Source organism: Microtus oregoni, unplaced genomic scaffold (genome assembly GCF_018167655.1).
Source record: "Microtus oregoni isolate MIOR12 unplaced genomic scaffold, Mior012 000001F_ref0000356, whole genome shotgun sequence".
NCBI classification, from domain to species: Eukaryota; Metazoa; Chordata; class Mammalia; order Rodentia; family Cricetidae; genus Microtus; species Microtus oregoni.
Genome location: NW_024543060.1, coordinates 24,801,584 through 24,827,465, shown reverse-complemented (window position 1 = coordinate 24,827,465; position 25,882 = coordinate 24,801,584).

The following is a 25,882-nucleotide window of genomic DNA, read 5'->3' as shown; positions in this document are numbered from 1 at the left end:
GTACTTTCCAACACACAGCCAGGAGAGGCCAATGCTGCTATTGAGAGGCTCACACAGGGAGCAGCAAAGGGCTAACTAACCATTCGAAAGGACTGGTTTGTTAAACTGCACCAGTTACTCCTCCGGCTGATAAGTTACAGTCACTGGATGCTTTATTTCTAATTGTTTTTTTTATTATTATTTCTCCTTGTTGTAAGTAGTCAAATTAATAAGATTGCATAGTCATTCATTGCCCACTCAGTGAATCTTTGTAAGTGGGTTACTTGACAGATGACTCCCCTACAACTGAAAATAAAAATCCAGAAGTTCAGGTGGATGTCTTGTGAATAAAACACAAAAGAACATGGACTGGCAAGATAATTTTTGGTATATATATATATATATATATATATATATATATATATGAACATACATGTGGAAGGCAGACTTGTTTAACTCCCCAAGGGCCACCTACCTTTTCTTTGTAGGTTTCTCTTATTGACCAGGAGCTTGTGCTTTAGGCTACATTGTCTGGCCACAGGGCCCTCGGACTCCACCTGCCTCTGCCTTCCAAGCACTGGAATTGCAGGTGCGAACCCCCATGCCTAACCCTTTTACATGGGTTCTAAGAATCAAACTCGTGTCCTCATGTCTACACTATAAGCACTTTATCCACAAACTCCCCAACCCTAGCTATTTTTTTAACTTAGAAAAGCAATCTACCTCCACAAACATGTTGTTCCTGTTAGCATCAGATATCATCGTGTGTGGCCATGATGTCTCTGGGGATGTCAATGAGTCTGAAATGCTTCTGGTGAGACACCTTGGATAACTTCTACAAGTATGTTCACAGCAGTCATTAAAGATATAAAGTCAAAGATAATAATCTTGAGTTTGAGCCTATGAAGACATTTCACTTCTCAAAGATCATCTCTTGTCATTAACCATCTTAAACCAAGACTTAGAGTCTTGAGACAATCTAAAAATATTCCAAACTCCAATTCATTGATAAGAAATGAATTCAACATACCATAGAAAAACTTTCCTCATCACAAAGAAATATCATACTATTAATTTCATACTAAAACCGAAAGATGCATGTCGTAGTAAGCATGATAAAACTCAGTAAGTACTCAAAGATGTTGTCAAGTCTGTTGCACACTCTTGCCTTTGTGTCCATTTCCTTTCTAGAGAAATTGACTGTTCTTTGTTTTCCTAATCAAGACTCTTTCTTTCAATGACAGTATAGTTAGAAGTAATAATTCATTTACATGGGTTTCTTTTTTGTAAATATTTGTTACGTGAAAAAACAGTCTCCCATAAGCCAGTCAAGACCAGAAGGTATGACATTTAGCTTTTTAGGATAAGAAGATCTAAGTGGGACATACTGACAAATCCCCCTAATTAGATTTTTCCAGTCTGCCTTCACAAAGAGACCAGGAGTATTGTTAATATTTAGATACCATTTATAAGATGCTGCAGTGAACACAACAAGTCGTCACTACTGAGTCTACATGATCTTTGGGTGATACCTCTCCCGTTCTACAAAAATCACACAAGAACATGCCATGTCCCATGACATGTGAGTGATCCATCTGCAACATCCTTTAAGGGTCCATGAATGAATGGATGCTGCTACTCCACACAAGTGGTATGCAAAATTAAGCAAATGCAATGTGTATATCTTTACATGTCTAAAGATATACTTAGTAGATTGTCAGTCAATGGCCCATCAAGTTCTTTCACACAGCTGTATTTACCTCAGAGGCAGGAGGAAAAACAATGGCCAATGACTACTTGACATTGTCTTTGACTTTATAAAAAATATCTCTGACCATAGCAGACATTCTATCTTAGATATCTTAGACAGTCTTAGCTCTTGAACCCATCCACGATCTTAGGAGAGCAGGTATAAAGTTCTGAAATGTACCACAAAAGGGCATTCACTGGCAGAAAGCAATGATAAAAACCAAACAATGATAGAAAGCTCAACTCCCCCCCCCCAAAAAACAACTCATAAAAAGGATCAAATCATAACCCAAACAACAGCCACTAGTAAAGCAGTGACATTAAGAAGGCTATAAAAGAAAATTTGAAGGGGGAAAAAAACTTTACCCAAGGAAAAGCGAGAAAATGAAGAAATTAATAACTGAGATGTGGTGTCCTGGTTTGCTTTCTGCAGCTGTGACAAAACACTGACTAAACTAATGTGGGGGAGGGAAGCATTTGTTTGACTGACACTTCAACATCCCAGTCCATCCTTGAGAGGAGTCAGGGCAGGACTCAAGCCGGAATCTGGAGCAGACACTGAGGCAGAGAACACAGAGGACACCGCCTCCTGATTCACTCCGATGGCCTGCTCAACTCCCTTCCTTACACAGCCCAGGACCTGCCCAGGGATAGTGCTGCCCACAGTAGACTGGATCCCACTATATCTTTCCCCAATCAAGAAAATGCCTTCTTCCCTGGTGTGGGAAGTTAACAAAGTATGTGTCTTAGTCAGTGTTTCTACTACTGTGAACAGAAACCATGCCTCAGCAACTCTTATATTTAATTTGGGAGGCTGTTTTACAGTTCAGAGGTTTAGGACATTGTCTTCATAGCAGGAAGCAAGGCAGCTTGCAGGCTGACATGATGCTAGAGAACTAGGTGGGTTCTACATCTTAGAAAAACAGCAGGAAGCAATTTATCTCACTGGGCATGGATTGAACATATATGAGACCTCAAAGCCCACCTCCATAGTGACACACTTCCCTCCACAAGGCCGCATCTCCTAATAGGCTCATTCCCTTTGGGGCCATTTTCTTTTAAACCATCACAGTATGGCTTATAACTTATGAAATTTAGATAGGCAAAGGAATTTGTTACAAATAAATGTTTCTGTAAAAGCAAAGTTCACCTATAAAGAGTGAGATCATTAACATCTAGTCTATAGCAAGAAATTGCTAAAAGATTCTAATAACATATTGAGAACAAAAGACTGGACAGAACAAGAGAAAGTATACAATTTCAAAGCTATTGTATATTCAACCCACAATTACCTTCACTTAACTAAGTCTAAATATGCTTAGTATCCTGTTAATTGGGTTATACCCATTAAATTCTCAGGATTACAGTGAACACATTTTGTAAATGAAGATGCTTACTTCAAAATTCTTGTTTGTGTGATTGCATTGTGAAGTCCAGCAAAAAGCACATAAGATACAAGGTAATTTCCACATTTTACACACGTGTGGATGTCATATTTCCTCCGCTATAGGAGAATCCTGAACAATGTGTTTTATTTCATTTGCAGCCTAGGGCATGTTAGAACTCACCTAATGTTCCCTGCAAGGCTTTGGTTGCCCTCTGCTCTGTGCTCTGGTCCTTTACCCATTCATGTAAATGATTGTGCTCATGAGCATCCTCTGGCTTTGGGGTTTGGTTTCCAAAGTCACATGCTTATCTTCCTCTTAATTATCACACATAACTGTGACTTGGGCATGTGATCTCCCTCTAGACACCTGTGAGATTTATTAGTATGCATACTCAAATACTGATTGAGGAAAATACTAACTGAACAGTGTTAAGAGCTATTTTTGCTCTGCTTTTTTTCCCCAAGAGTTCAGACATAACTCAGTGTATTCATTTATATTTTCTAGTAAAAACCTAAAGCAAATATAACTTCTGGTGACAAAAGCAACTTCCCATGTATTGAAAGTAAATTTCAGTCTATTTCAAGTTGGTTCCCTTATTAAAGAGAAGGCGTCCATGCCCTTAACTACAGACTTGAGACTCCCCAGAAGAGTTAGTCACCTATGTTACAAACTTCAGTAACTCCAAAAAGCACCTCACCCAACCAGAGCACATCCCCACATGTACTGCCTTTTAAATAACAGATGAAGTTCCACTGTTAGAGTTCCTTCTCTTGACTTTAAGTATTCCTCTACTAAAGCATTGATAGCACTTGATTTATGAGCTAATTGCATTTGTATATCTTCTACATAATCCATCATTTCCCAAAGGGCTACTCCTATAAGTGGCAGTTGTAAGAACATCAGAGGAGATTAGGAAGGACACCTGAAGCAAGAAGGGTGTTATTATGGACCCTGGAATCATGAAGACCTCTTTGTGGTTTTACTTAAAGCTTCAGCAGAGCAAGGTTTGTGCAAATGAAACTGTAAGAAAACTAACGTTCATAACTGTGGTTGCCTGTTCACCCCCAAAGATGTTTCAGAAGAACACCAGGGCTCCAGGACAGATGCTTGGAAAACAATTCACTTATTGGAGAATGTTACTATGACAGAGATCTTCTGTAGAACCATTCCCTATTGTAAACCTCAAATAATGGTTGTAGAGTTTAATTTCCAGGTAAGTGGCAGTAATACAAACATAAAAGTGAAAGGCAGGGTAGATCATGGGTTTTCTCTCAAATCCTTTATATGATTAAGATCTTGAATTTCAAACAACACAGACTTTAAAGAAAGAATAGTCAGAGTTAAAGAGACGCCATGTAGCTGCCAAAGAAGACAGACATTGGAACTTTACCCAGTAAACCACAGTCTCGTGGCAATACATAGATTAATAGAAATGGGTTAATTTAAGATGTAAGAGTTAGTTAATAAGAAGCTTGAGCTAATAGGCCAAGCAGTGTTTTAATTAATACAGGTTCTATGTGATTATTTTGGGTCTGGGAAGCTGGAAAATGAACAAGCAGTCTCCAACAATGTACACCAGAAGCACTACTTGGCAGCTTAGAGCCCTAACATTGTCTTGTCTGACTATTTTATTTCTATTTCCCTCTTGTTGCAAGGGGGTTAATTCAAAGCTGATAGAAAGAATATAATTACTATATCTAACCCTGGTTTACACTTCCTCTGTTCACCAAACCATTTAAATAAATTCAAGTTTTATAAGAAGCCCATTGCTTATTCTACTCCCTTATAATAAGCCATTTGATGTCTATATCATAGGGTAGGCAAATTCCAGAGAAGGGAATGAAGATGCTATACAAACAAAGAGCAGTTTCCCAGCACCACTTCCTGGAAACCTGTGGCCCATCATATAGCAGTGATTTTCTGGGACCAGGAAAAATTCTACCTACCACTGTATTCAGTGATGTTGTACTGAAAACATAAAACCACATGGTAGAAGTATTTGTAACATGAAAACTGGCAAATGCCATATATCATGACTTCATTTCTTCTCAGACAGCCAATTTACTAGCACACTACTGTCATATAAGTCTTCATGATGGATATTGAGACAACCACAACATCTACCAATAGACCGTGAAGAACTACAGATAACCTTAGAGTTCTTTTCTTCATAGACATAGATAAGGAACTCATCTATGAGTGGACGTGTTTGCTCAGATAGGCTTATATATTTAAGGAAGGAAATAAAGCAAACATGGAAAAGTATCCACATCTCTGATTACACACAAAATATTTGTCCTATATCCATTATGAGACTAAACATAATTAAGAAGGATCTTTAAAATTATCTACATTTGTGGAGGAAAATATGAAATAATGATAGGTAGAAGAAATCAAGTATATATAAATAGTATAAAGCAACTGCTGTTATGCAGGCAATTGTCAGTATTTGAGGAAGGGTAAAGAGAAAAAATGAGAAAAGGATAATGGTCACAGGACAGTGAGAGGGAGAGATAAAATACAAAAATAATTGCACATCAACTAAAGATGATAACCCTCTATTGAAAAATAAACATGGAGCTGGAGAGATGGCTCAGAGGTTAAGAGCACTGACTGCTCTTCCAGAGGTCCTAAGTTCAATTTCCAGCAATCATATGGTGGCTCACAACCATCTGTAATTCAATTGGGTTCCCTCTTCTGGCATGCAGACAGAAAACTGTATACATACTAAATAATTTTTTAAAAAAAGAAAGAAAAATAAACAAAGAACATATTAAATAAACAAAAACCCTCTCATTCACTACACAAATGGTATTGAATGATAAATGTGTATGTGGACAAGTGGCTGAGTATAAACATTAAGACACAGTCCTGCCTCAATCACAGTATAACTTCATGAAAAAAATACTTGAGGAAATTCTCATTCAATGTCAATAAACACCATAATTAGCTGGCACAGAGAACACATTATGCCTCAAGCTGGGGAGAACTAAAAAATAACATCCAAAAAGGTATTGTGTACACCATGAGACTCAGTGGCAGAGTGCTTATCTACCATGTGTGTCTTAGTTGGGATTTCTATTGCTGTGTAAAAAACACCATGACCATGGTAACTCTTAGAAGGAAAACATTTAATTGAGGAAGCTCAGTTACATTTTTTTTTCAGAGGTTCAGTCCATTATCATCATAGTGTGAAGCCTGGCAGCATGCAGACAAATATAATGCTATAGGAGTAGCTGAGAGTCTTACATCTTATAGGAAACCGGAAGTTGACTGAAACACTGGGTGGTATCCTGAGCATAGGAAACCTCAAAGCCCACCCCCACAGTGATGCACTTCCTCCAACAAGGCCACGCCTACTCCAACAAAGCCACACCTCCTAATGGTGCCACTCCTATGAGATTATGGGGGCTAATTACATTCAAACTACCCTAATGTGTACTGTGTGAGTTCCAGACCCAAGCATTACAAAACATAAAAAGAGTAACATGCAAAACATGTTGCTGAAAAGCAAACAAAAATACTAAAGTGTGAACCAAAATATTCATCATCAAGTTGACTGGATTTGGACTCAGCATGGAAATACACCTCTTGGTGATATGTAAAGGTATTCTCAAAGAGTTTTTACTGAGGAAGGAAGAACCTCTCTGAATATGGATGATACCATCTCATGGGCCAGGGTCTCAGACTAAATAAAAAGGGCGAAAAGTAACCTGTGCCCCAGCATTCAGCGGTCTGCTTCCTACGGATGCAAAATACCAGTTTCCTCATATTCCTGCTGCCGCCTGTTCCCCACCATGACAGACAGAATGTGAGCCAAAATAAACTATTCCTCCCAAAAATTCCTTTTCTTGTCAGATATTCTGTCACAGTAACAGGTAAATTAATCCCTGATAAACATGAAAAGGAGAGAAAGAAGGAAGTGATAATTGCGGAAGTTCTGTGTAAGTGGGGTGTCTTACTTTATGTACATTTGGAGTGAGCCTATATTATGAGATGAAGACTGCAGGCTAAGAAGTCCTGCTTTTCATGGAGACTTCTCTTGCTCCATTTCAAAACAGGAAAACTTGTTTTCCTATACACAAAACCCAGTTTCATTACTCTGACAAATGATGGTACTTTGCCTGTGGGTGTGCAAAGCTGTTTCTATGTCCTTACCTTAATTAAGTAATCTCTGACTAAAAATGAGTCTCACACAAGAGTTCTCAACAGATTGCCCTTACAGAATTCCAAGAAATACATCGATTTTCAGTGTCGTAAAAGGTATGTAAATTGAGATTTAATGTCGGAGCTGTTTCCCTTAATCCAACTTTAGTTGCTTTTATTTCTCCTTTGCAACATTCATGTCTCCATAATCATCCAGTCTTTCAACCATTAATTTATTCATGTAGTTTTAATGCCCATGTTCTATCTGCTAAGAACAGCCCTGGGTTCTCTGAATTGATAGAAGTTAAAGCCAGAGCGAGAAATCAGAAAGAAACTTTTTTTTTCCTTGAGAATTTATATAAGGAAGACTTTGTTGGTGGGGGGATTGGATACATCTTCATCCCATTTAGAGAAATAGCACTAAAAAACTTGCAAAATTCAAAGAGGAAGAAACAAGACAGCCATCTCCCCGTAAAGAGCAGTTTATGTCTGAGATCGAATGACTGGAAACCTGCCGCTGTGCAGAGAGTTCTCATGACAGAGGCTAGGCGTTTTCAAGATTTGTTCTTCTCCCTCCTAGCTAAAGCCTCCAGATGACCCAAAGCAGGTCCAGCCTCTTCATTCTGCCGGTTTTGATACCATTTGCATAAATACCTGTCATTATCCTCTACCGTGCCTCCTCTCCAACCTTGAACATTTCTTCTGGATTCATTATAATTAAAGAGCTAATGTAGCCATTCAAGTTCACATTGTCAATGACCATGTAATCATCTTCCCTAGTGGCCAGAATTCCTTTCTCTTTATGAGGTTACAATTAAATTCCTTCCAGCCATAAGGTCAAAAGAATCTGGCACAGTCAGCCTGCCTGGTGACTAATTTCACACCTGCAACTCTGACACATATAAAATAAGACCTCTTAACCGTATGGTGTCAAATTAAGAAATAATATACCTTTGACTGCACCTCAACTGAAATCAATTAGACATAAAAAATTAAAGACTGGATTCTTTTCCTGTCTCTGGAACTGATACTTGACACTCTAGTGATCAATTTAAGACACATCTGTGTCTCATAGAAATGCTAAAGTAATTTGTGGGTTAGAAGAGAATTTGAATTGCTCAAAGCCTGAGAAAGGAACTACCATCAAGATTAAGATAACTTACTCATGTCTGTTCCTTGTAATAATGTCTATCCTTTTATCTTATTTTTTTTCTCCTTCCAAAGATTTAGGCTTGTCTAAAGTGGATTTAGCCATGTTTCACTTTTTGAATTTTATAAAGGTATAGGGTTATTATATCACCACACCTGGCTAAATGCAAAGAGCAGATTTAGCCTCTGGCTCTTAAAATATGTCACCTACCAAAGAAACCTTTCTTTCTGTGGACCTTCTCTCCATGTACAGTTCTGAGTGATTTCCAGTTTTCTCTGTAAGCACTGCCCACCACTTCTGACTCTGTCCTAGACTAGAGTTGTTTTTAGCAGTGAGGCTATTTGTTAAAAGCCTTGCAAATCGACTTTCCCTTCAAGACCATTGCATCTGAAGGAGACAGCCTATGGTGACTCTGTGCACTACACACAGTTGCTATTACTACAAGAAACACACATGAACAGTTACGTTAATCTTGCTATGTATGCTATCAGGCTTTGAGCCAATTAAATTCTCTTCTCGGGATTACTTGATATTTTGTATGTGATTTCCCTGCATCCTATCTGCTTTCCTGTCTATTTTTGTTAATCAGTATTCTACTGTCTTCTCCAATCAGATCAACATTTTAGTTTCTAGTTTTAGTTGTCTAGATAGACAGCATGGATAAGATAAACAATGGATCCTCAGAGCTCATATTATTGTGCTTAAAAATCAGAAGACACATAGGTTAATTGATCTACAAAGTTCTTTTCTGACTTCACCTAGGACAGACTCTGCTAAACGCCTAGAATTTGAAGTAGTAAAGAGCCGAGATCTGGGCTCAAAGACATAGCCTAGTTGGTAGAAAGTTTGCCTGTCATACATCATATCCTGAGACTGGTTTGCATGGTAGAGACAAGGATCTCAGGCCTACCCTCCTGAAGCTTATAATTCATTGAGTGTGACTGCAAGGGTGATGATACCACCACCCTGGCCAGGACACGATCTCAGAACTGCAGGCAAGAACTGACAGCAAACAGTTATGTTTACTACAGTGGAACTGAAATGAAGAAATGCACTTACCAGATGGAGAATTAGCTTCTACATAAACAGCCCACAAAATTCAAGAAAAATCACTTTTCCAAATATAAGGAAGCTGCCTTTTTAATTTGGGAAGTTTGACAGTTGTAACATACATACTAAGTGACAAAACATGATTCTTTTTCTTTTTAAAAAAAATTTACTCATATTTATTTGTTTGTTAGTTTAGTTTACATTCTGACCACAGTTTCTCTCCTTCCTTTCTTCTCATTTCCTCCTCCCCCTCCCAATCCACTCCTCCTCTGTTTCTGTTCAGAAAGGGCCAGGCCTCTCATGGGTATCAACAAAGCATGGCATATCAAGCTGTAGTAAGACTAAGCACTTCCCCTTGTATTTAGGCTCGGTAAAGCAATCCAGTATAAGGAATAGGTTCCAAAGACCCAGACCCTGCTATCATTGTTAGGAGGCCCACAAATAGGCCAAGTTATACAACTGTCACATACATAGAGGGTTTAGGTCTGTCCCTTGCAGGCTCTGTGGTTGTTGGTTCATACTCTATGAGCTCCTATGAGACAGGTTAATTATTTCTGTGGGTATTCTTGTGATGTAAAGCATGTATCTAAAATGTTGGAAATCCTTCCTCTTTTTTTGTTTCCTGGTCCACCCTGATGTGAGCAAGAAACCACACACTCCTGTTGACATACTTAATAGCCATTGTCAACATCATGATTTCTCTTCCGTGATGGGAAATAAATACCTCAAACTATGAGCCAAAACCATCTCTTTCTCTCATGAGTTGCTTCTTGCCAAGTATTTAATCATTAGAACAAGAACAGCAACAACAACAACAAAAATAGGTAGAAAAGAATGGGTGCATTGGTGTCCTAAATATGGTCATGTAGTTTATCCGGCTTTGAGACTTCTTTGTGTGAGAAATATGGAAGAGTTTGGAACTGAAGTGAGAGAAACTCTAAAATTCTGTAAGCAAAGTTTAATCGACCAATTCTGGTGGCATTTCAGGAGGTTATGCATGTAGACAGTGGACTCTGGGCTCATAACATCTCAAAGGGGAATAAGACAATTAAGAACGAGACTACTAGTGATTATTCACATTACATTTTGACAAAGACCCTGACTACATTCTGTCTGACTCCTGAAATTTGAGACTGAACTCAAAAGTAATGAGCTAGGTTTTTTAGCAGAGAAAATTTCAAGGCATATAATATTAGTCAAAGCATGACTAATGGTTACAGCACTTATCTAGGCTTCCAGCAAAAGAGAAAGGAGGTCTGAGCAGAAGGTTGAAACCAGGTGTGGTAATGCAAAGAAAGCAGCTTGAACCCAGGTAAAGTTACAAATTAGACTGGTGCTAGCATTGCTAAAGAGAAACCAGAGACTTTTTTACCCCCGGGTAATAAGAAAAGTTAAAAACAAGACTCTACCCACCAAAGGCTGCAATTTATAAAAGGTAAACTAATTAGAAAAACTTTTATTTGAGAAAAGAGCTTCCAGGGCAAACCATTCTAAGAAAATCCATCTGGAGAAGTGTTTTCCTGGGTTTACCTTAAAGGCACATAGAGCCTACCACATCTGTGATCAGTAGGGGCCAGGCTTCAGTTGGGAATTTTGGTATCATCCACATAGTGCTGATTTTGTAAGCATACAACATACAATTAACACGGCTTTAGAGATTTTCACAAAGGTTTCAAATTACATGAAACCATACAACATGTAATAAGGTCACGTTACCTGTGTGCAGTTCGAGTAGGCTGTACATAGGTCTGTCAGAGTGAGTCCTAACTTACAGCAGAGACTGTGTGCGAGACATCCACTAAGGAAAGCAGCAGGCATCAAGTGGCCTAAGAGAGAGATCACAGCTGTCAAAGACAGCAGAGGTGGGAGGAAAGGGTTGCCTGAATGTAGATGCCACCAGCCTATGGACTGGACCCCCAGTCCTAGTAAAACAAGAAAATGGAGAAAGTTACCTGAGAGCCACCATTACCCTTTTCTCTGCTTCCTGGTCTACCCAGTTGTGAGCATGTGTCCTCATATTCCTGCCACAAGAATAGAGAGCTAATCTCACCACCAGGGCTTCCCCCGCCATTAACAGATTGTGCCCTCAAATCCTGAACCCAAATAAACCCTTTCTCTTCTAGCTGCTTCTTGTCAGGTATTTGGTTACAAAAGTGGGAAAATTAACTAGAACATAACTGATTAAGATGTATAGTATTATGATCTCATATATTATGAAATAGAATTTAAATTAAAAATACATATTTCAATTTTTTAGAAAAGGATACTCTCAATGTGTTTCCTTGAGGATATTGTAAAGGAATCTTATATGAATAAGGAAGAGGAGGAGGGAGAGGAAGTGGGGCAAGAACACTAGTAAAACTTTATAAAATTATTGGACAAATCTGGAATCATCTTCAGCAAGTCTTACTGAGCACATCACTATATTCTCCCTGGAATTTTCCTGGCTCTGTATCCCTCAAAGATCTGTAAACATAAACACTAATAATAAAAGGGGCATGTAAAATATTTTAAGGAGTTTTTAGAAGGCAATGAACTAAGAACATATGTAAAGAGCTCAGAAGTACAGAAGCTGCAAATGGCAGAGACAAGCATCCAAACAACACAGTTGAACCAAAACCATAAGTGTTTAAATTCACATGCTTTGGAGACTAATAACACAGTGCAAAGAATAAAATAATAGAATGATAACTTTGTAATAAAAAAAGGCCGAACTGATGAATTTTGAAATACCAATAGGTAACTCCAATAGCAGACTCCTTTTGGATTCTAGCAACCTGAAGAAAATGTGTGGAAAGGACCCGCAGAGAGACAAACAAGATGCTCTGGTTATATCCCAGGCCAAACGAAGGTGCTCAGGAGTGTGAGTCTGTGTGCAGTTTACAATTAAATGGCACAAAAATTAAAATGCTGATATATTTTTATGAAAGAAAAATAATTTGGGTGAAGAAACAACTAGATCCTCCAAGGGTGAAAGGGATGGCCAGCCTTACTGTAAGAGCTGGGAGTCAAGCAAAGAGAAAAGTAGGCAAATCCACAGAACAAGGGAAACAAAGGAAGGGAAAGGGAAGTGTGAAAGAAGAGAACGTAGTTGGTTGTTTTTACTCTTGGCTCTTTTGGGGGCCTGCCACCAAACTCCCAAATAAATATATATTTATTATTGCATAAATGCCCAGCCTTAGTTTGGTTTGTTTCTTGCCAGCTTTTCTTAACTTAAATTGTTTCATCTACCTTTTGCCTCTGGACTTATACCTTTCTCTCTCTCTCTCTCTCTCTCTCTCTCTCTCTCTCTCTCTCTCTCTGTTTTTCACTTTTATTCTGTGGCTAGATGTGTGGCTGGGTAGCTGGTCCCCTTTTTCTTGCTCTTTGATCCCTCTTGCTTTCTGATCCCTCTTTTTCTCCTTCTATTTATTCTTCCTGCCTACCAGCCCTGCCTATTATTTCTCCTACCTTGCTATTGGCCATTCAGCTCTTTATTAGACCAATCATGTGTTTTTAGACAGGCAGAGTAACACAGCTTCACAGTGTGAAATAAATGCAACATGAAAGAATGCAACACATCTTTGCATCATTCAAACAAATGTTCCACAAGGACAAAAACAAAATATAACACATCTTAAGTTATTATTTCCCAACAAGCGAAAGACATGAACATTCATGGTGTAGCCAGGACCTACATCAACTGAAGAAGGAAAAATAATTGAGTTATATGGGAAAAGACTCAGACACCAGAAGGGGTAGAGAATATTGGCTTATGTGAGAAATTAGTCACAGCAAAATGAACAGACTCATTTTCCAGCTCCTTTTCCCTTCTGCTTCCATTTCAGAAAGAACACTCTCTGCTCACATACCATATGTTGGAGTCATGCAAAAGGTCAAAACCGAGCAGGGCCAACATCACTGAACATGTTGTATCTCAGAGAACATGATGTTTATGCCAGGCCCATAAGAAGCAGAGAGAGCTCCTCTGTTACTAGGTGTGTGATCGCAAGCAAGTCACTCACTGTTAACGCCAGATTGGAATACGATATCTAACAGCACTGGTAGTTGTTTATATTATGTGAATTATTTGATGTAGTGCTTGACAATTAATAGGTGCTCAATAAACGTTTGCTTTCACCCTTTCCTCTCCAAAGAAAATCAAAGTCAACAAAACAAATTGCAATACTATCAGAAGAATCCAGAGTTTATTTTATGATCTATTAAAATTATATTTGCAATTATCATACTTTGGGATAAGAAATAATGAGACTCATGTTCATTACATTTTAGTTGTGCTGATTTGGGGTTATTATAGTAAATAGTAGAGCATTTTAGGCTAGTTGAATTGATCTGATCTAAAGATTTTTTTAATGCTATGTTTGTCCTCTAAGTAGCATAGCAAAATTTGACTAATAATAATCAGTCACCCATCACTGACTAGGTTTAGGAGAAACAATTTATTGAGAATTAACCCAGCAATTCAGGAGTGAAACCTGCACTGAAGGACCAAAGCAGACTTAGGCCCAGGTAGGAGAAGGTGCTCGGTGTATTGGAGGTCTGAATTGGTCCATATAAATTCCCCTGAGCCAGGATAAGTTTATAAAAAAGAAAAGAAAAAGAGCCTTTGGTGTGCAGTTGGATGATATTAATAGGGAGTCATACCCCTGCTGAGATAGATGCAAATGAATAGAATCTCCTGCCTGGGAATTCTAGGAAGGTGGAATTGGTAAAGAAGAAAAAGAAAAGGGAGGTGAACTTTATGTATTCCTTCCTTTTTTTCTTTCTTTCTTCCATTCTTTCTTTCTTCCTTTCTTCTTTTCTTTCTCTTAGTGAATCCATTTTCTTAGAGTGCTGAATTCAAATTCAAACATTTTGATAAGAATTTTTATTCTTAATAGACTATCTCATTTCTATTGGTGCTTTGGCTTTATCCATGAAGGATAACAGAAGCCATCTAACATAGCCTGTAACCACTTGGGAACTAATTATGAGAAAACAAAATGAGCAAAAGCTGTTGGGCTGCAGAGTTCTCTCGGCATATGGAAGGGCTGGAGTTAGTCAATAATCCAGGGTCGACCAGATGCCTAGATGAACGGAGTAGGTCCAGCTTCATCGTCAGTTTCCTTATTCCAGTTTCTGTAAATGAGATCAAAAATTGGAGAAATCTCAGAAAAGTCTTAATCATGAGAGATTTCATCTGATGATCAGCCTTATAACTAGCAAGCTTTCCCTGTTGCATAGAATTTTTCAAGTTTTATCACAGTGCCAAGAAAAATAGGATTTATGATCATATTAAAACCACACAGTATGTTTAAGGACCTCTCCTTAAAATTCTCACAAACTTTGTGCCTGAATCCCCACAAATTTAGACATGAGAACTGATTGGACTCCCTTGGGCACTGAAAAGATGCCATTCACAATTTGGTCTTTTAACTGATGTAACGAAGCCTCAAGTTGGAGAAGTCTTTCCTCATAAAACCTTGTTAAGCTCATGAGGACACGCTGTATCTCCTCCTGGGATATGCTTTTAAATAGGATTATGGGATAAAAGAAGATGGGGAAAGAATTTGTCCAGATACTCACAGCTAATTAGACCACCATCCACCACCTTGATTTTGCAATGAAAAGCTGTCTTCTATAGCTGAAAGACAAGCGGTGAGGCAAAGCACCTGCTTAAGCATAAACAGAGCTATGAGGCTGACTTAACAGATGAAAATGAAAGGCAGCCACCCAGACACAGTGAAGAGTCCATTAACATTAAACCACTCAGATTCCATTACCGTGAACTTCCACCAGCCCAGAAACAAGATGGGCGTTAGCTAAGTCATTTTAATCATCTGGGTAAATGGAGATTTTTCACCATGAAAGCATCCATTGCTTTAAGATCTCTCAGTCCCAATTACACCAGCCAGGGAAGTGATTCTGGTGCACCACTGATTTGTCCCTAAGTGCCAAAACGTTGATGTCAAGACTGGAGAGTCCTTAACTGATGGGCATATTTAGCTAAGACATTAAAATAAAACTGGTAGAGAATAGGCAAGCAACCCATGTGTACTAATAAATACTTCAGGAATTTGAAAGCTTCCTGACTCCAATTTGTGCTGCTTACTTAGGTCTTTTAACTGGTGTAACAACGCCTCAAGTTAGAGATGCACTTGCATCTGATGATGCTTTTCAGAAAAAATTCACTCACAAGTGAAGCTTAATTTACATCTGGTAAAACTGAGCCCATAATATAAAAAGGGTCAGAAAGACAATGGTTTTGTTCTTGTTATCTTGTTTAGGTTTGGGTTTTCCTTTTGTTGTTGTTGCTGCTGCTGCTGTCACTGTTATTGCTTTGTAGGAACAGTGTGAAGGAAAGTCTCCATATGCAGCCCAGACTAGCTTCAAATCCACCATAGTTCTGCCTTAGCCTCCCCAGTACTAGAGTAACAAGTCTGTCCCACCTTGCCTGGCTTACATTTGTTTGCTTGTTTGTTATTACTACAATTAGATTTAAACACAGTCAGCATGTTTTAGCCAACGGCCTCTTGAATGTTTACTAAATTAATTATAATCTCCATTGTCTGTGATCTATTTTTCTGAAGACTCAAACAACTGTAGTTCAAAAATAGTAAATGGGGACGGGTGAGTGTGTGCTTTCCAGGGGTGGACTGTCCTGGAAGAGAGCACAGGCCCCCCTCCCCCAGCTCCTTCTGCAGGGCTGTCTTTCTTACACATGATCCCCCCTCCCCTCCACAAGCCTTCATTTTCTGCTAGGTCCTCTGCTCAGGAACAGCTTTCTGCTCCTACACTAAGGCAACCCACCCAGAGCGGTGAGTGCCTGCTTACCGGGCAGGCCTCAAGGACCCCCCCCCCAAAGGGAGCACGCACACCTTCAGCTTTTGAGGCAGGGTGTCCTGTGTTCTACTCGTCCCCGCCCTGCCCCCAGGTTCTCCCTTTTGTCCACGGGTCATTGGACTACCAGGCATCTATGTTTTGGTGCTGAGAAGTTCCATCTGGACTGGACAGTTCCTGCTTCTACACTGAAGAGTTACAACCAGAGAGTCAGTCACAGCAAAGACTGGAACAAGACACCAGGCCTCTCCTGGCTCCATTTGAAGGAAGAGATGGGAAGGCGCCAAGGCAAGAATTCCTCCAACAACCTGAAAGGCAACATGACATCAACAGAATCCAGAGATCCCGAAATAAGAAGAATTGTACACCCTACTCTGGAAGAATTAGAAGAAATCGACTCAAAAGTGAATTATATGAAAATAATAGAAGACCTTAAACAGGAGGTGAAAAACTGCCATAAACAATTAGAGATCACAAACAAAAAGGTAGAGGAAATGAATAAAGCGCTCAAAGATACCCAAGAAAACCAAGAGAAACAAGAAAAAGCAATCAAACGGGTAAGGGAAGTGGTTCAAGACATGAAGAATGAAATGGAAGTAATGAAGAACACACAAACCAAGGGAAGGATGGAGATGGAAAATCTGGGTAAACGAACAGGAACTACAGAGACAAGTACTACCAACAGATTACAAGAGATAGAAGAAAGAATTTCAGATTCTGAAGATACCATAGAGAAAATAAACACACTGATCAAAGAAAACAGCAAAGCCAACAAATTCTCATCACAAAACATTCAGGAAATCTGGGACACGATAAAAAGATCAAACCTAAGAATAATTGGGATAGAAGAAGGAGAAGTACAGCTTAACGGTCCAGAAAATATATTTAATAAAATTATAGAAGAAAACTTTCCCAACCAAAAGAAGGATATTCCTTTGAAGGTTCAAGAAGCATATGGAACACCGAATAGACTGAACCAAAAAAAAAAAAAAGACATCTCCTCGCCATATAATAATCAAAACACAAGACATACAGAATAAAGAAAGAATATTAAGAGCTGCAAAGGAAAAAGGCCAAGTTACTTATAAAGGTAAACCTATCAGACTTACACCTGATTTCTCTATGGAAACAATGAAAGCCAGAAAGTCCTGGATAGATGTACTGCAGAAACTAAGAGACCATAAATGCAAGCCCAGACTACTATATCCAGCCAAGCTTTCGTTCACTATAAATGGAGAAAACAAAATTTTCCAGGATAAAAACAAATTTAAACAATACGTAGCCACAAATCCAGCCTTACAGAAAGTAATAGAAGGAAAATCACTAACCAAGGAGTCCAACAATAACCACAATAACTCAAACATCTAGAGACCCTTCACCAGCACAACTCAAAGAAAGGAAACACACAAACTCTACTACTAAAAAAGTGACCGGAGTTAACAACCACTGGTCATTAATATTACTTAATGTCAATGGGCTCAACTCACCTATAAAAAGGCACAGGCTAAGAGATTGGATACGAAAACAGGATCCAACATTCTGCTGTTTACAAGAAGAAGGCTGGGAAGAGACAGAAATCTTTAATAAATAAATAAATTTAATAAAAAAGAAAGAAATAAACACACCTCAACCACAAAGACAGTCACCTACTCAGAGTAAAGGGATGGGAAAAGGCTTATCAAGCAAATGGACCTAAGAAACAAGCAGGTGTGGCCATACTAATTTCTAACAAAGTTGACTTCAAACTCAAATCAATCAGAAGAGATGGAGAGGGACATTTTATACTCATAATAGGAACAATTCATCAGGATGAAATCTCAATCCTGAATATCTATGCCCCTAATATAAAAGCACCCACGTACATAAAAGAAACATTACTAAAACTCAAGGCTGCCATCAAACCGCACACACTAATAGTAGGAGACTTCAACACTCCTCTCTCACCAATAGACAGGTCAATGATGGAGGAAGGTCATTGGTTAAATAAAAAGAAACTGCTTGGCTCTCATTGGTTAGAGATAGGTGGGAGGAGTAAACAGAACAGAACTCTGGGAGGAAGAGGAAGTGAGCTCAGACTCCAGTCTCCACAGCTCTCCTCTCGGGAGCAGACGCCTGAGAGAGACGCCATGCCCTGCTCCTGGGATGAAGCTCCGACCCAGGATGGACATAGGTTAGAATCTCCCCGGTAAGCGCACCTTGGGGTGCTACACACAGATGATTAGAAATGGGCTAAATTAATATGTGAGAATTAGCCTAGAAGAGAATGGGCCAAGCAGTGATTAAAAGAATACAGTGTCTGTGTAATTATTTGGGGGCATAAGCTAGCCGAGCAGGCGGCCGGGGTGCTGGGAACGCAGCCCCGCCATCGCTCCTATTACTTCAGGTTAATCAGACAGAAACCTAACAGAGAAATAAAAGAATTAATGGAGGTAATGAATCAAATGGACTTAACAGACATCTATAGAACATTCCACCCAAATAGGAAAGAATATACGTTCTTCTCTGCAGCTCATGGAACCTTCTCGAAAATTGACCACATACTGGGTAACAAAACAAACTTCCACAGTTACAAAAGAATATTCGTAACCTCCTGTGTTTTATCAGATCACCATGGATTTAAGTTAGAATTCAACAACAATGCTACCCGCAGAAAGCCTACAAACTCATGGAAACTGAACAGTCAACTACTGAACCACACCTGGATCAAGGAAGAAATAAAGAAAGAAATTAAAGTTTTCCTCGAATTCAATGAAAATAAAGAAACAACCTACTCAAACTTATGGGACACTATGAAAGCAGTCCTAAGAGGAAAGTTCATAGCACTAAGTGCCCACTTAAAGAAAACAGAAAAAGCACACATTGGAGACTTAACAGCCCAACTGAAAGCTCTAGAAAAAAAAGAAGCAGACTCACCTAGGAGGAGTAGAAGACTGGAAATAATCAAACTGAGGGCTGAAATCAACAAAATAGAAACACAGAAAACAATCCAAAGAATCAATGAAACAAAAAGCTGGTTCCTGGAGAAAATCAACAAGATTGATAAACCCCTATCCAAACTAATCAAACGGCAAAGAAAGAATATGCAAATTAATAGGATCAGAAATGAAAATGGGGACATAACCACAGACACAGAGGAAATTCAGAGAATCATTAGATCTTACTACAAAAGCCTATATGCCACAAAACTGGAAAATGTAATAGAAATGGACACTTTTTTAGATAAATACCATATACCAAAGTTAAACTAGGACCAGGTGAACGACCTAAATAGACCTTTTAGCCGCGAAGAATTAGAAGCTGTTATCAAAAACCTCCCTACTAAAAAAAGCCCAGGACCAGATGGTTTCAATGCAGAATTCTACCAGAACTTCCAAGAAGACCTAATACCTATACTCCTTAATGTATTTCACAATATAGAAACAGAAGAGGCATTGCCAAATTCCTTTTATGAAGCTACAGTTACTCTGATACCAAAACCTCACAAAGACTCAACCAAGAAAGAGAATTACAGGCCAATCTCACTCATGAATATAGACGCAAAAATCCTCAACAAAATACTGGCAAACCGTATCCAAGAACACATTAGGAAAATTATCCATTATGATCAAGTAGGCTTCATCCCAGAGATGCAGGGCTGGTTCAACATACGAAAATCTATCAATGTAATCCATCATATAAATAAACTGAAAGAAAAAAAAACATATGATCATTTCATTAGATGCTGAAAAAGCATTTGACAAAATCCAACATCCCTTTATGATAAAAGTTTTGGAGAGATTAGGGATACAAGGGTCATACCTAAATATAATAAAAGCAATATACAGCAAGCCGACAGCTAACATCACATTAAACGGAGAGAAACTCAAAGCCATCCCACTAAACTCAGGAACACGACAAGGCTGTCCACTCTCGCCATACCTCTTCAACATAGTGCTTGAAGTTCTAGCAATAGCAATAAGACAACATAAGGGGATCAAGGGGATTCGAATTGGAAGGAAGAAGTGAAACTTTCGTTATTTGCAGATGATATGATAGTCTACATAAGCGACCCCCAAAACTCCACCAAAGAACTTTTACAGCTGATAAACAGCTTTAGTAATGTGGCAGGATACAAGATCAACTCCAAAAAATCAGTCGCCCTCTTATACACAAAGGATAGGGAAGCAGAGAGGGAAATCAGAGAAGCTTCACCTTTCACGATAGCCACAAACAGCATAAAATATCTTGGGGCAAATCTAACCAAGGAAGTGAAAGATCTATTTGACAAGAACTTTAAGGCATTGAAGAAAGAAATTGAAGAGGATACCAGAAAATGGAAGGACCTCCCCTGCTCTTGGATTGGGAGGATCAACTTAGTAAAAATGGCAATTCTACCAAAGGCAATTTATAGATTCAATGCAATCCCCATCAAGGTCCCATCAAAATTCTTCACAGATCTGGAGAGGACAATAATCAACTTTATATGGAAAAACAAAAAACCCAGGATAGCCAAAACAATCCTATACAATAAAGGATCTTCTGGAGGCATTACCATCCCTGACTTCAAACTCTATTACAGAGCTACAGTAATGAAAACAGTGTGGTACTGGCATAAAAACAGAGAAGTCGACCAATGGAATCGTATAGAAGACCCGGATTTTAACCCACAAACCTATGAACACCTCATTTTCGATAAAGGAGCCAAAAGTATACAATGGAAGAAAGAAAGCATCTTTAACAAATGGTGCTGGCACAACTGGATGTCAACCTGTAGAAGAATGAAAATAGACCCATATCTATCGCTATGCACAAAACTCAAGTCCAAATGGATTAAAGACCTCAAAATCAGTCAGAACACATTGAACATGATAGAAGAGAAAGTAGGAAGTACCCTACAACAGATGGGCACAGGAGATTGCTTCCTTGGTAGAACCCCAGCAGCACAGACATTAAGGGCAACATTGAATAAATGGGACCTACTAAAACTGAGAAGCTTCTGTAAAGCAAAGGACACTGTCACTAAGACAAAAAGGCAACCTACTGAATGGGAGAAGATCTTTACCAACCCCGCAACAGACAAAGGTCTGATCTCCAAAATATATAAAGAACTCAAGAAACTAGATTTTAAAATGCTAATTAACCCAATTAAAAAATGGGGCACTGAACTGAACAGAGAATTCTCCACAGAAGTTCAAATGGCTAAAAGACACTTAAGGTCATGCTCAACCTCCTTAGCAATCAGGGAAACGCAAATCAAAACAACTTTGAGATATCATCTTACACCTCTCAGAATGGCTAAAATCAAAAACTCCAATGATAGCCTTTGCTGGAGAGGCTGTGGAGGAAGGGGTACCCTCATCCATTGCTGGTGGGAATGCAATCTTGTGCAACCACTTTGGAAATCAGTGTTTCGGTTTCTCAGGAAATTCGGGATCAACCTACCCCTGGACCCAGCCATACCACTCCAAGAGATGCCCTATCATATGACAAGAGCATTTGTTCAACTATGTTCATAGCAGTATTATTTGTAATAGCCAGAACCTGGAAACAACCTAGATGCCCTTCAATGGAAGAATGGATGAAGAAAGTGTGGAATATGTACACAGTAGAGTACTACGCTGCGGTAAAAAACAATGGCTTCTCGAATTTTGCATGCAAATGGATGGAAATAGAAAACACTATCCTGAGTGAGGTAACCCAGACCCAAAAAGATGAACATGGGATGTACTCACTCATAATTGGTTTCTAGCCATAAATAAGGGTCACTGAGTCTACAATTGGTGAACCTAAAGAAGCTAAATAAGAAGGTGAACCCAAAGAAAAACATATAGCTATCCTCCTGGGTAGGGGAAGTAGACAAGATTGCCAGGCAAAAAATCGGGATCTTAAGGGTGGGGTGTGAGGGGGGTAAGGGGAGATGGGGAGAGAAAAGTGAGAAGGGTAGGATGGGGAGAACTTGGGGCAACGGGATGATTGGGATAAAGGAAGGTTGTATAGGGGAGCATGGAAGCACATATCTTAATTAAGGAAGCCATCTTAGGGTTGGGAAGAGACTTGGACCTAGAGGGGCTTCCAGGTGCCCAAGGCGAGGTCCCCAGTTAGTTCCTGGGGCAGCTGAAGATAGGGAGCCTGAAATGATCCTATCCTATAGCCATACTGATGAATATTTTGCATATCAACATAGAACCTTCACCTGGCGATGGATGGAGATAGAGACAGAGACCCACACTGGAGCACCAGACTGAGCTCCCAAGGTCCCAATGAGGAACAGAAGGAGGGAGAAGATGAGCAAGGAAGTCAGGACCAAGAGGGGTGCACCCACCGACGGAGACAGTGGGGCTGATCTATTGGGAGCTCACCAAGGCCAGCTGGACTGTGACTGAAAAAGCATGGGATAAAACCGGACTCTCTGAATATGGCGGACAATGAGGGCTGCTGAGAAGCCAAGGACAATGGCACTGGTTTTGATCCTACTACATGTTCTGGCTTTGTGGGAGCCTAGCCAGTTTGGATGTTCACCTTCCTAGACCAGGACGGAGGGGGGAGGACTTTGGACTTTCCACAGAGCAGGGAACCCTGACTGCTCATCAGACTTGAGAGGGAGGGGGAGAGGAGTGGGGGGAGGGGGAGAGGAGTGGGGGGAGGGGGGGTAGTGGGAGGCTGGGAGGAGGCGGAATTTTTTTTTCTCAATAAAAATAAATAAATAAATAAACACACACACACACACACACACAAAAGAAGGTGAACCCAAGGAAAAACATATAGTTATCCTCTTGCCTATAGGAAGTAGACAAAATTGCTGGGGAGGAAAGTGGGATCTTGGGGGTGGGGTGGGTTGGGGGTAAGGGGAGATGGGGAGAGAAAAGTGAGAAGGGGAGGATGGGGGGAACTTGGGGAAACAGGATGATTGGGATAAAGGAAGGCTGGATAGGGGAGCAGGGAAGCACATATCTTAATTAAGGGAGCCACCTTAGGGCTGGCAAGAGACTTGAACCTAGAGTGGCTCCCAGGAGCCCAAGGCGATGTCCCCAGTTAGTTCCTTGGGCAGATGAGGATAGGGAATCTGAAATGACCCTATCCTATAGCAATACTGACGAATATCTTGCATGTCACCATAGAACCTTCATCTGGTGATGGATGGCGATAGAGACAGAGACCCACATTGGAGCACTGGACTGAGCTCCCAAGGTCCCAATGAGGAACAGAAGGAGGGAGAAGATGAGCAAGGAAGTCAGGACCTCGAGGGGTGCACCCACCCACTGAGACAGTGGGGCTGATCTATTGGGAGCTCACCAAGGCCAGCTGGACTGTGACTGAAAAAGCATGGGATAAAACTGGACTCTCTGAACATAGCGAACAATGAGGGATGATGAGAAGCCAAGGACAATGGCACGGGGTTTTGATCCTACTTCATGTTCTGGCTTTGTGGGAGCCTAGCCAGTTTGGATGTTCACCTTTCTAGACAAGGACGGAGGGGAGAGGACCTTGGACTTTCCACAGGGCAGGGAACCCTGACTGCTCTTTGGACTGGAGAGGGAGGGGGAGAGGAGTGGGGAGAAGGGGAGAAGGCTGGGAGGAGGGGGAGGGAAATGGAGGCTGGGACGAGGGGGAAACTTTTTTTTTTCCTTTTCTCAATAAAAAAAAAAAAAGAATTCCGCATTGAAAAAAAAAATAGTAAATGGAAGTTTCCAGAAAACAGAGCACAACAAAGCCCACAGGATTTCAAATGCACACTCTTCTTGGCAACATGATGAAATTTCACGCATGGGTCTGTTCCAATCCATAAACTGCACCGTCTCTTATCCACACTGAAAACTTTTCCTGGGGAGAAAAGCCCACATAGGTATCCCATTACAACCAATGTATAGATACCACTACAGTTCAATTTCATTTCCTAATGAGTTTTGTTGGAGCTATTTACAGGAGTATAGGTGAGTAGTTATGTATAAAGCCCAGAATGACTCAAAGACAGCTGTAACACCAAAGTTTTCAGTAAGAATGACAGCTCACAACAGCTACAAACCTAGGACTCTCTGCATAGCCTGCAGGTTGGAGAATTTTTCCACATGACTCAGCTGGTCTAAACCTCTTCCAATCAGGTCTACTAGCCTCTGCTTCCTTGACTCAGCTGTTCCTATCTCGGAATCTTCTTTGCAGCTTGACTTGTTTGAGAGTCTTTCGGCAGTTATGTTTATTCCGGGAAGAAGGGACCTAGTGAATCTGGTTAATTCCAGGGATTTCCTGCAGCTATTTTGAGTGCTTATGGAACTTCCTTAGAGCCCTAGAGGGCTGGGTGTTTGATCATCATAATTTTAGAGGAAACTGTTACACAATGGTCACTTAGTAGCCATCTCAGTTTTCAAATTGACTGTCTTCTATTGGAATGTGTCCAAGTAATTCTTGCCTTAGGTAATTATGTTCCCATTGCTCAGAAGTGTGCTGCAAAAAAAGGCAGCAGGACAAGGAAGGACAGTTTAAGTCTGGTACCCAGCAGAGAGACAGATACTTCAGGCTAAATAGGAACCATCACTGCACAAATAGATTTCCAGGTCAACCCAAATTTCAGACATCCAGTGGAGGTCTTGAACATTCGCCAAACATGGACCACTGGGTACAGTCTTAATGATGAAGACAGGAAGGTACATGGCGAAGTATTATAAAATGAAGTAATAAAATCCTGGAAGCTGTAAAGTGAATTAGTGAGTAGTAACCAAGGAAGCAAAGAAAAGATGGTAATATGTGACTTCTCAGGGCCGTAGTACCAAAAAGGTGTGTGGTCTGGTCAGTCCTTTAGTGCTAAGCACTTAGAACTCAGAAGCTGAATGAAGCCTCCCTAGAGAGCAGCCCTTCACCAGGTTTTCTTTGATAACCTGGTTAGGCAACTCTCCTCTTCGTGTGTCCTTCCAGTAAGATCCAATCTTACTCTCTGAGGAATCAAATGTGACACAGTAGAGAGAGTTGAAGGAGGTTTATTTGAAAATACTACCCCTTCTTGTCCCTAGACTCTGATGTACCAGTAAACAGACATCTCTCACAGAGCAAAGGTTTTTTTCAGAAAACCTAACTCTACAACCTAATGATATTGATATTTGATAGCTACAAAGAAAACACAGTTCTTCTAAATAACCTCTAGGTAAATCCACAGGTTTGTTTTTTTTTTTTTAACAGATCAGTTATCTCCACTCCTGTATGTAGAACTTTCCAGAAGCTTTTGATGTCTCCCTGTATATCAATAGAAAGCCAGGGAACAGAGGTCATTTGAGAAATTCTCCAACATTCAAAAGGCAAACAAAAATATATGCACAGCTTGATTTTTTAATCAGAAATGCTTGAGATCAAAAGTGTTTCAGGCTTCAGGCTTTTTTGTATTTTAGAATGTGTGTATATGTTTGTGTGTGTGTGTGTGTGTGTGTGTGTGTGTGTGTGTGTGTGTATGTGTAGATAGATAAAGAGAGAAAGTAAGAGAGAAAGGGAGATTCTTGGGATAAGACCCAAGTCTCAATACAAAATATACTTACACTTCATATCTTTTTGAACCTAGATTAAAGACAATTTTAAAAAGCTTTTAGTGTGCACTCACTTTTATTTTGAAAAAATCCTTTTATACAATATATTCTGATCA